Source organism: Pinus tabuliformis, chromosome 8 (genome assembly GCF_031772625.1).
Source record: "Pinus tabuliformis cultivar Carrire ecotype Pingquan chromosome 8, CPIR1, whole genome shotgun sequence".
Taxonomy (NCBI): domain Eukaryota; kingdom Viridiplantae; phylum Streptophyta; class Pinopsida; order Pinales; family Pinaceae; genus Pinus; species Pinus tabuliformis.
Window position 1 is genome coordinate 1,389,721,456 of NC_142294.1, and position 9,878 is coordinate 1,389,731,333.

A 9,878-nucleotide genomic window follows, 5' to 3' on the forward strand; every position below is an offset into this window, starting at 1 on the left:
GCCATACATCAACCATTTCCATCATCAATACCAAATCCATCAAATGATTTATATAAGTAGTTTCACGTGTCCAACCAAATGCATCAATATTACATAATGTTCATAAATAAATAACATGGAACTGCAAAATAGAACCTTAACATAGGTAGTTGTCTAAGTAAAAAAAATGGGCATAACAGATGCTCAAAAAGTGATGGGCAGTCACGACGTATAGTCTTTGCATCCTCCCAGGTAGCAGATCCCAGGCTATACATGTCCAATTGGACCTTAACTTGGTCCACCATGCGTCATCTAAGCTGTCGAACCCTATGGTCCAATATGCGTAATGGTTCGACCACTACGGTTCCCATGTCCGAGACCTATAATTCCCTTCAGTCTAGTTTGTGAGAATCATCAGAAATATAATGTCATAAAATAGATACATGAAAAACATCATGAGTTTTATGCAAATGGGGTGGCAGTACAAGATGATAGGCCACTGTTCCAATCTTCTCCTTGATCCTAAAAGGTCCTACGAACCGAGGTGACAATTTTGTCCCCTTCCTAAACCGAATGGTGCTTTTGTTGGGTCGGATACGAATAAAAACTTGGTCCCCTACTTCAAAACTACGATAAATCCTATGTGAATCAGCATAACTCTTCTGTCTATCTTGTGCTTCCTTTAACCTTTGTTGAATCCGCTTTACCTCTTCCTCCATTTCTTGAACTAATTCTGGGCCAACTATTACTCGGTCCTCCAACTTTTCTCAACTCAATGGCATCCTACATGGTCTTCCATATAGAGCTTGATAAGGAGGCATCCCGATTGAACTGTGGTAATTGTTATTATAGGCAAACTCTACCAATGGTAAGTACCTTTCCCACTGAATCTGATTATCCATGATGTACATCCTAAGCATGTCCTCTAGAACCTGATTTACTCTTTCAGTCTGCCCATCTGTTTCTAGATGATATGCAGTGCTCAAGTTCAACTGAGTCCCTAGTGTTGAATGAAAACTTCTCCGAAACGTAGATGTAAATCGAGAGTCTCTATAAAAAATGATCTTCGTGGGTAACCCGTGTAGTCGAATAACTTCACTTATAAACACTCATGCCACATACAAAACATTTTAAGTGTCTCTCACTGGAATGAAATGGGCACTTTTGGTCAATTTATCAACTATAACCAATATAGCATTGTGCCTCTGTGAAGTGAGTGGCAAACCCACAAAAGAATCCATGGAAATTACCTCCCATTTATATATAGGGATGTCATGTGGTTGTAGGAGTCCTGTTGGATGGCGATGATCAGCATTCACTCGTTGACATTCAAGGCATTTGGTGACAAACTGGACTATTTCATGCTTCATGCCTACCCAAGAGAAGAGTTTCTTCATGTCTGTGTACATCTTCTTTACTCTCGGATGTGCACAATAGAGTTCTCTATGGGACTCTTCGAGGATGGTTCTTCTTATACCCCCTTCCTTAGGTATGTACATTCTCCCTTGAAATCTCAATAGCCCATCTGGTTCAAGGACATATCCCTCAAACTTTGGTTCTATCTGCTTCCCACTCTGGAGTGCTGAGATGACCTTTAGATACCAACTATCTTCAAAGAGTTTCTCCAACACACGTTCCCTTAAATTTACCTTTAAGGCTACTAGGGAGAAGGTTCGTGGTCTCCTGCTTAGTGCATCCGCCACCACATTCTCCTTTCCCTTGATGTATGAGATCTCAAAATCATACTCACTCATGAATTCGCTCCACCTCCTTTGTCTGGCATTCAAATCCCTTTGAGTGAAGAGATGCTTCAGGCTTTGATGATCTGTTCTTAACTCAAATCTTCTCCCAATGAGGTAGTGTCTCCACAGTTTCAAGGATAACATCACTGCTGTTAATTCTAAGTCATGGGTAGCATATAACTCTTCATGTTTCTTCAATTTTCTAGATGTGTAAGCTATTACTCCGCCTTCTTGCATCAATACTGCACTCAATCCTTGCGCCGAAGCATCGGTGCAAACAATGAAGTCTTTTTCCATGTTTGGTACTCGAAGGATCGGTGCACTAGTTAGTAACCTCTTTAGTTTTGTGAATGCGATGCCACATTTATATGCCCATTCATATCTGACCCCCTTTTGTTGTAATGTGGTGATAGGTTTTGCAATCCTTGAAAACCCCTCCACAAACCTGCGATAATACCCTACTAGCCCCATAAAACTATGTACCTCATGAGTATTTTTCGATACTGGCCAATCCATTATGGCCTTCACTTTTTTTGGGTCAACTGAAATCCCTTCTCTTGAAATGATGTGCCCAAGGTAATGAACTTTCTTCTGAAAGAAGGAACATTTTGACAATTTTCCATATAGTTGATTTTCCCTTAAGCAAGTCAATACAACCCTTAGGTGATTTTCATGCTCCTTTTCATTCTTGGAATACACAAGAATGTCATCCAGAAAGACTTGCACAAATTGGTCTAAATACTTCTTGAACACACCATTCATGAGGCTCATGAATACTGTTGGTGCATTGGTCAAACCAAATGGAACAACTACGAACTCATAGTGCCCAAACCGAGTTCGAAATGCAGTTTTTGAGATGTCCTCTTCCTTAATCCTCAATTGGTGGTATCTAGATCGTAGATCGATCTTTGAGAAAATCATTGCTCCCTTCGTTTGATCAAATAGGTCATCTATTCAAGGTATCGGGTATCTATTCTTTAGTGTGGCTCTATTCAAGTTCCTATAATCTATGCATAGCCGTAAGGAACCATCCTTCTTCTTGACAAAAATCACTCGTGCACCCCAAGGTGAAATACTAGGTCTAATAAATCCCAAGTCTAAGATCTCTTTTAATTGCATCTGCAACTCACAAAGTTCTGGAGTTGTCATCCTATAGGGTGTCTTAGATATTGTCTCTACACTAGGTTTTAGGTCGATTGTGAAATCAATCTCCCTTACAGGAGGTAATCCAGGCAATTCCTTAGGGAAAAAAATCCTTGAATTCTAACAAAATTGGATGTTGATCTAGGGAGGGTCCTTTCTGGTAACTTACGCCCTTGACTACATATAGCTTGCAACCTTGTCGGAGACAACGTTTTACCTTCATCATGGATATGAATCATAGTGACACTCCTCTCTTGATTCCAAAAATCTCAATTGGCCTACCTTCACCATCTAAACAAATCACTTCTTCTTGAAATAGTCTACCAAAGCTCGATGACCTTCTAGCCAGTCCATTCCAATAATTACATCATACGTCCCTAATGCTAAGACATATGCCTTCAACTTAGTCATACACACCCCAAGGTTTACCTGACATTGGTCAACACTCAGACCTACTGCTTTTTTCATCCCAGAATCCATCTCAACTTGTTTAAATTCATCATGCTCATAGGTTGCCAACCCACATTTTTATAATGCAATTGGTGAAATGAAACTATCTGTAGCACCATAATCAAACAAAATTTTAAATTTTACTTTGTTTATCATACCTAAGGTTTCTACCACGGTAGACTGGTGTTCAACTTGCTGGTTATCAACTACTGCATAGATTCGATGGTGGCTACTTGCCCCCCCCCCCCACTAGTGCTTTTCCTTCTCCACGGTGGTTACCAGCTTGTAACTCAGGGCAGTCCCACTGGTAATGAGGTCCTCTACATCCCCAACAAGTGATGCGTGGTAGAACTTGAATTGAATGTTGTGGAGTTCTTTGGAAAGATTTCCTTCCCCTGGGACCCCTATCCCCACTTGTTTCTCCTCGCGTATGACTTTGATTTGTACGCGCCCTTGAAGCTGCGGGTGAAGCTACGCTAGTAACCATTGAAATCCCCACTGTCGGTGCTCTAGGTGCAACTCTATTTCCATATGGTGATGGCCTCAAATTTCCTCCCCTGGGGAAGGTACGAGGGGCCTTCCCCATAAACCTTGGTTGGCGTGGAAAAATGGCTTTGCCTCCACCTTTTAATTCTAAGTGTTCTTCGACATAACAAGCCTGTTCTACAGCTTCTGCAACTGAGGATGGTTTCCACATCCGTACCATTGCCCTAATCTTAGGGTTCAATCCATAAATAAAATGATCTTCTTGGCACTGGTCAGTATCCATGTAGGAGACATACTTGACCAATTCCATGAATTGAATTTCATATTCTTCTACTGTACGATTTCCCTGTACCAGGGCATGGAAGGCTCCTACCTATTGTTCTTCATAATATGCTGGCAGGTACTTTTTCTTGAATCTCTCCTCAAATAATTCCCAAGTAACTGTGTCTGGAGTGAGGTGTAGTTGACGCTCCAAGTTACCCCACCAATTCAGAGCACTATCTCTGAGTTGGAATATTGTTATTTTAGCTTTTGAATTGGAATTGTAATCCCTTAGTGCGAAGCACCTTCTCATTCCTTCTAACCAGGATTCTGCATGTTCACTGGCACGACCTCCTATAAACTCTAGGAGATTAATCTTCTGGAGCTTCCTAGTAATGTCCTCGATTGGAGGTCCTCTATCAGAGTCTCTTAATCCCACGAGATTTCCTACCCCTGATGGAGGGTGCTCCACTTCCACTTCATTTGTTTGGCACCCTTTTAAAGTCTCATTAATTTCTTCTAGGGAACGCAAGATGAGAGTCAATTCCAGTGAAGGTAATGGATTATTTGTAGAAGGTCCTTGTGATGAATCTCCCTAACCTTGATTTCTTCGCGTCCTCACCATTTTGAATTGTCCAAATATCTGCATGATGCGGAAGACTCATTAACCCCTCTTATGACTTGTTCCTCTTGGCTGACTCACATACATGTGTATAATGATAGTCATAAGCTTTCCTTTTACTATGCTCGTAAATAACCATTATTAGTACTGAGAAGATTCCCAAGGATATACCAAATCCTCTCATGTGTGAGTTCTACATAACTTACAAATTTTCTTTTGAGACCCGCTAGGGTATTGGTGCAATGTACTTGTAAGTCACGCTCTAACACAAATTGTTTTCCTTAGTACCATAGCTATAATTTAATATTGAGCTAATTAATAACTTGGTTTAATATATTCAAATAATTAAGTCTAATACTAATGTGAATAATACCCTTTTTAGTCATGTCTTCCTTCTATGGCCATTAGTTGTTCATTCCCACCATTTTATATTATGTTTTTAAAATCCTTTATGTCCATTTTATGAATCTTGGGACCCCTTATAGGACATATAAACAATTGGTCTCACCTCTTGAAGAGGCAGTGTCTTTGAAGTAAGGTTCCTAAGCAATTATCCATGGATGCAAATAGGTGTGTGTGTGTGTGTGTGTGTATATATATATACCTATTTGCAATCATTAGTTTAAAGAAGAAAAATTACATTGCCACAATAAATGTGACTTCTTTACTAGCTTCATATACAAAATCTAAAATATGGTGGGATGAAAGAATGCCACTTTGTGATATTTAGGTTATTATTGGATGTTATACTTAAACTCCCTTTCTGTTTCAATATAGGAATGTTTTGTGTTTTCACTATATCTTCAGACACGACTTTAAATAACACATTGACGTGTGAATATTAGAAATCGAGTATCGACTAATGACATTTTGTTAGGCAATGCAATTCCACCATCCAGTGGAAACTTTAGAGCTGCATCTTGAGTTTTGATGTCATATAGAAGCAGTTACTAGAGCACAGAAACTGTAAACGAAATACTAATTTTTTTTTATAAGCCTATAGAAGGTGCAGTTGTGCTCTTGGAAAAGCTCAGGCGTATTTATTGCCAAGAATTAAAGGTTTTTTGTTTTTGTTTTGTTTTGTTTTTAGTGTTATTCCCATTTTTGTTGGCCCAAGGCGTGCAATTTGACCACGATAGTAGAATTATTTATTAGCAGGCGTCATATCGACCTTTAAATTTTTTGACATCTGTTCAGTCTTCTATATGGGGTCCGTTCAATCATTTTCTTGGGTTTTCTGACGGAAGAAGGATTTTAATATTGTTTGTAGGTGATAGAATAGGATCATCATTGGCCAAAACTGTCATGTTAAGTGTTGCAGTAGTATTTATAATGTTTGCATCTGTTAAGTACTCAAATTGGCATTGCTCTATCATTTTCTAATCTCATTTGGCAGTTTCTTGTTTAGTTTGGCTTGAGGCGAGCTATGTGGGGTGGACTGGGTTCAAAACCCGACCACAACATATTTCCAGCGAATGTGACATCTGAGAAATTATTAAAGCATTGAATGTCAAGCTCTATGAATCCCATCCGTATAGAGTTGTTTCTATCGAATGCCAAGGTCTGCGAATCCCATCTGTATGTAGGCCTGAACGTTGCAACTGACAGAAATTCTAAGTTCTCGGTAGTGTGACCATGGGGAGTGAACGAACAGTTCAAGTATCAAATTTACCAATATTAGAAGATGGTAAAGTGTTGGTGCACTTTTGGAAGAAATTACAGGACAGGGGAGTGTGTATGCGTGCAAACCTAGGACAACCAAGCCTTCGAAATCAAAAATGTATGCTTGTGTCCAATTTGAAAGTCATGAGTTGGCAATGAAGCTCATCAATCATGCCACCCTAGCGAGGATTTTGTTTATGTTTTCTACATTGAAGGTCCAGTTTCTACCAAGAGACATTGTATCCAGACCAAAGTCTATACCCGTTCACCTTGAAATAGTGAAACTTCACTTGGGCTGCCTGTTTTATGCGAACGATATGTATTTATTATGGTCTTCAACTAATGAGGTTATTGCTAATTTTGGACTGGACATTAGAAAAGTCAGCATATATCTAAAGGAAAGCAAGATTGAGTACAGGGCGGAAGTTTCATTTAGAGATATTTGTTACATCCATCACCACAAATGAGTAAATGGGAATGGGCTCCTTTTCTTCATTTGGTCAGTGCTCCGAAGATCTATCACAAGGAGGAATTATGCTCAAGTTTTGATAATAATAATGCTCTTGATTTCTTCAGAGACACAAACGATAACCAGTGGATCCGAACCACGGATTTCACACCTTATTTTAGTGTAGGGAAATCTTCATCAATGTGTTTGGAGTTTCCATATGGAACAAACGTTTCTCAGATCAAAGAAAATTTCACTCACTACAAAGAAATTGAAGAGAGACTTGCCATGAAACCTGGTGCTTCGTTTTCTTCTTCCACTTCTAAACTGGTGCCAATTATAAATCCTCCTGAAGGTATGAAGTTGCCTTTTAATATACTGTTCAAAGTAAATTCACTTGTTCAACTTGGCATTCTTAATGGGCCAAGCCTTGGTAAGGAATTCTTCAGTTTGCTACAGCCAGTGAAGGGGAGGCCTCTTTCCTACATAGATCAGGCTTTATTAAATCTTAGTAATTTGAGGAACCCTAGTTATGATCCAGTAAAATCACTTATGAAGGAATTCAATAATAAAAGATCAAAAAGGTACCACGATTTAGCAGATTTTTCTCTAGACAGTGGGCTGATGTATGTCCGCCGAGTACAAATAACTCCATCCAAAGTGTATTTCTTTGGACCTGAAGTCAATGTCTCCAACCGTGTCACACGGGAGTATGCAGAGTACATTGACGACTTCCTCCGTGTTACTTTTGTTGATGAAAATTGGAACAGACTTTATTCCACTGATTTATCTCAGGGAACGCTTAATGGTCTTGAATTACGTACAAAAGTATACAAAAGAATCCTCTCAGTTTTGAAGGAAGGATAGGAGGATGCTGAAGAGATTTTTGGGTGTAAACAATCTACATGATCCTCAAGAACAATGGGCTTCGTTTGTATTAAACACCATAAAAGCAAAGGAATTGTTTTTGAGAGATGTGAATTACATTGTTCGTGGCAAAGAGGTTCTTATTGTGGATGAATTTACTGGTCATGTCATGTAGGGAAGAAGATGGAGTGATGGATTACAACAACAATTCAGGCGAGGAGGGAAATCGTAATGGCATTGGCGCTGAAGATTATGAGGTGAATGAAGAGGACGAGCATGGAAGTGCACAGAAAACCTTCGAATATTTCAAGGGCGAAGAAGGATTGGCGCGGAAATGTCATAAGAAAAAGAAAAAGAAGAGGCAGGGTGAGTTGGGAATCGAACATGAAGCAGATATTCCAAAGAACCAGAAACTTGAAGGATCAGCGCTGAACTGTAATAAGAACAAGAAAAAGAAGAATAATAAGAGGCAGGGTGCGTTGGGAATCGAAGATAATGCTGATATTCCAAAGCACCAGGATCATGACGGACTAGCGTGGAAACATAATAAGAAAAAGAAGAAGAGGAGGCAGGGTGAGTTGAGAATCGAAGCTAATGCAGATTGTCCAAAGAACTAGGAACTTGAAGAAGCAGCTCCTGAGAGAATTATCGATCTAAAAATTAGAAAAAAAGCTCGCAAGAAGCAGAGGGAAGAAGAATAGAGAAGAAAGGGATGGGAATGCAATGGTTGACAATTTGGAAATGGAAATCATGGATGACATTGCAGAGGTTGACAATTTGGAAGAGGCAATCGCAAGTGGAACTGATGAAGAGGGAGAGAATATCGACTCATATTACAAGAAGAACAAGAAAAAGAAGAAGAAAGCCCAGCGCAATGGAATTGAAATTATGGAAAATTTTGATATGGGAGTAGAAGATCAAATCGATGCAACGGATAACCAGAGAGAAGGGACAAAAGATGTAGTGAAGGAGAGTATATTTTTTACATCAGGAAGTTGAAGCAAAGGAAGGTTTACCGATTCAGAATGAGACTGTTATACTGGCTTCAATAAGTTACTAATTTTTATTTTATTTTTTCAGTTTCCCAAGCTCTATGGAATGACTGGGACAATAGCAACTGAACATACATAGTTTTAGAGTAAGGTGGAGAAATCAGTTCCCCATACTTTTATATAAAAAAATTAGTGGAGATTTGTGTCTAGTGGGCCTTGGGTCCAGATTTTGAAACTGTGCTCTAATACCACGTATAAGAATCCATCCTAGGGTCCTCTACCATATCTATATTCTCTAATTTTAAATGCAATAAAAGGAAAATAATTTATTTTCTTACAAAATATTTAAACGATGATAATTTACTGTTTAAAATCTAATTCCTGCAATTTAAATAGTGAACATTTCATTTCAATCACTTACATGAGTAATCTATGCATAGAGGAATACATGTACTGATAGTCCAGTGTAGATGCCCTTGAGCCGTTGATCGTGTTGGAACGCTCCTCTTGACTACCGACTAGATTTACCCCCCAGCCAACTAGGAAGTATTCCTAGCCTAGGAAACCTCCACAGGTTCCCTAACCCTTCGAGCCCAAGTCCAACCAGATGTAGTGTGTGTCTAAGATAAATAGTACTCTCCTTCTCTCCCTTCTCCCTTCTCCACCTTCCTCTCAAAACAAATGCTCCAAAACCACAACCAAACCAAAACAAAGCAAGACCAAGGATCCCCCCTCCTCCCCTCATCCTTCCCCTTTTATGCCTCCTTCTCTTCTCCACCTCAACCACCTCTCATTAATGTCATAACTTCTCCCTCATCCTTACATTTGACTTATCTTCTCCCAAGTAAACATGATAGGACATTTGGAGATGTGATATGAATATAAAATTAGGTAATTAAATGGAGAGAACCATGTCTTCTCCCAAGTAGATATTTTGGGGGTGAGAGATGAATATATAAATTGGTAATTAATTGGAGAGGACCATGTCTTCTCCCAAGTAAATATGAGAGGACATTTTTGGAATGAGGTATGAATATATATATATATATATATATATATATATATATATATATATATATAATTTGGTAATTAATTGGAGAGGACTATGTCTTCTCCCAAGTAAATATGAGAGGACATTTTGGGAATGAGGTATGAATATATATAATTTGGTAATTAATTGGAGAGGACTATGTCTTCTCAAAATTTAAAAATTTGGGGAGGTAAAT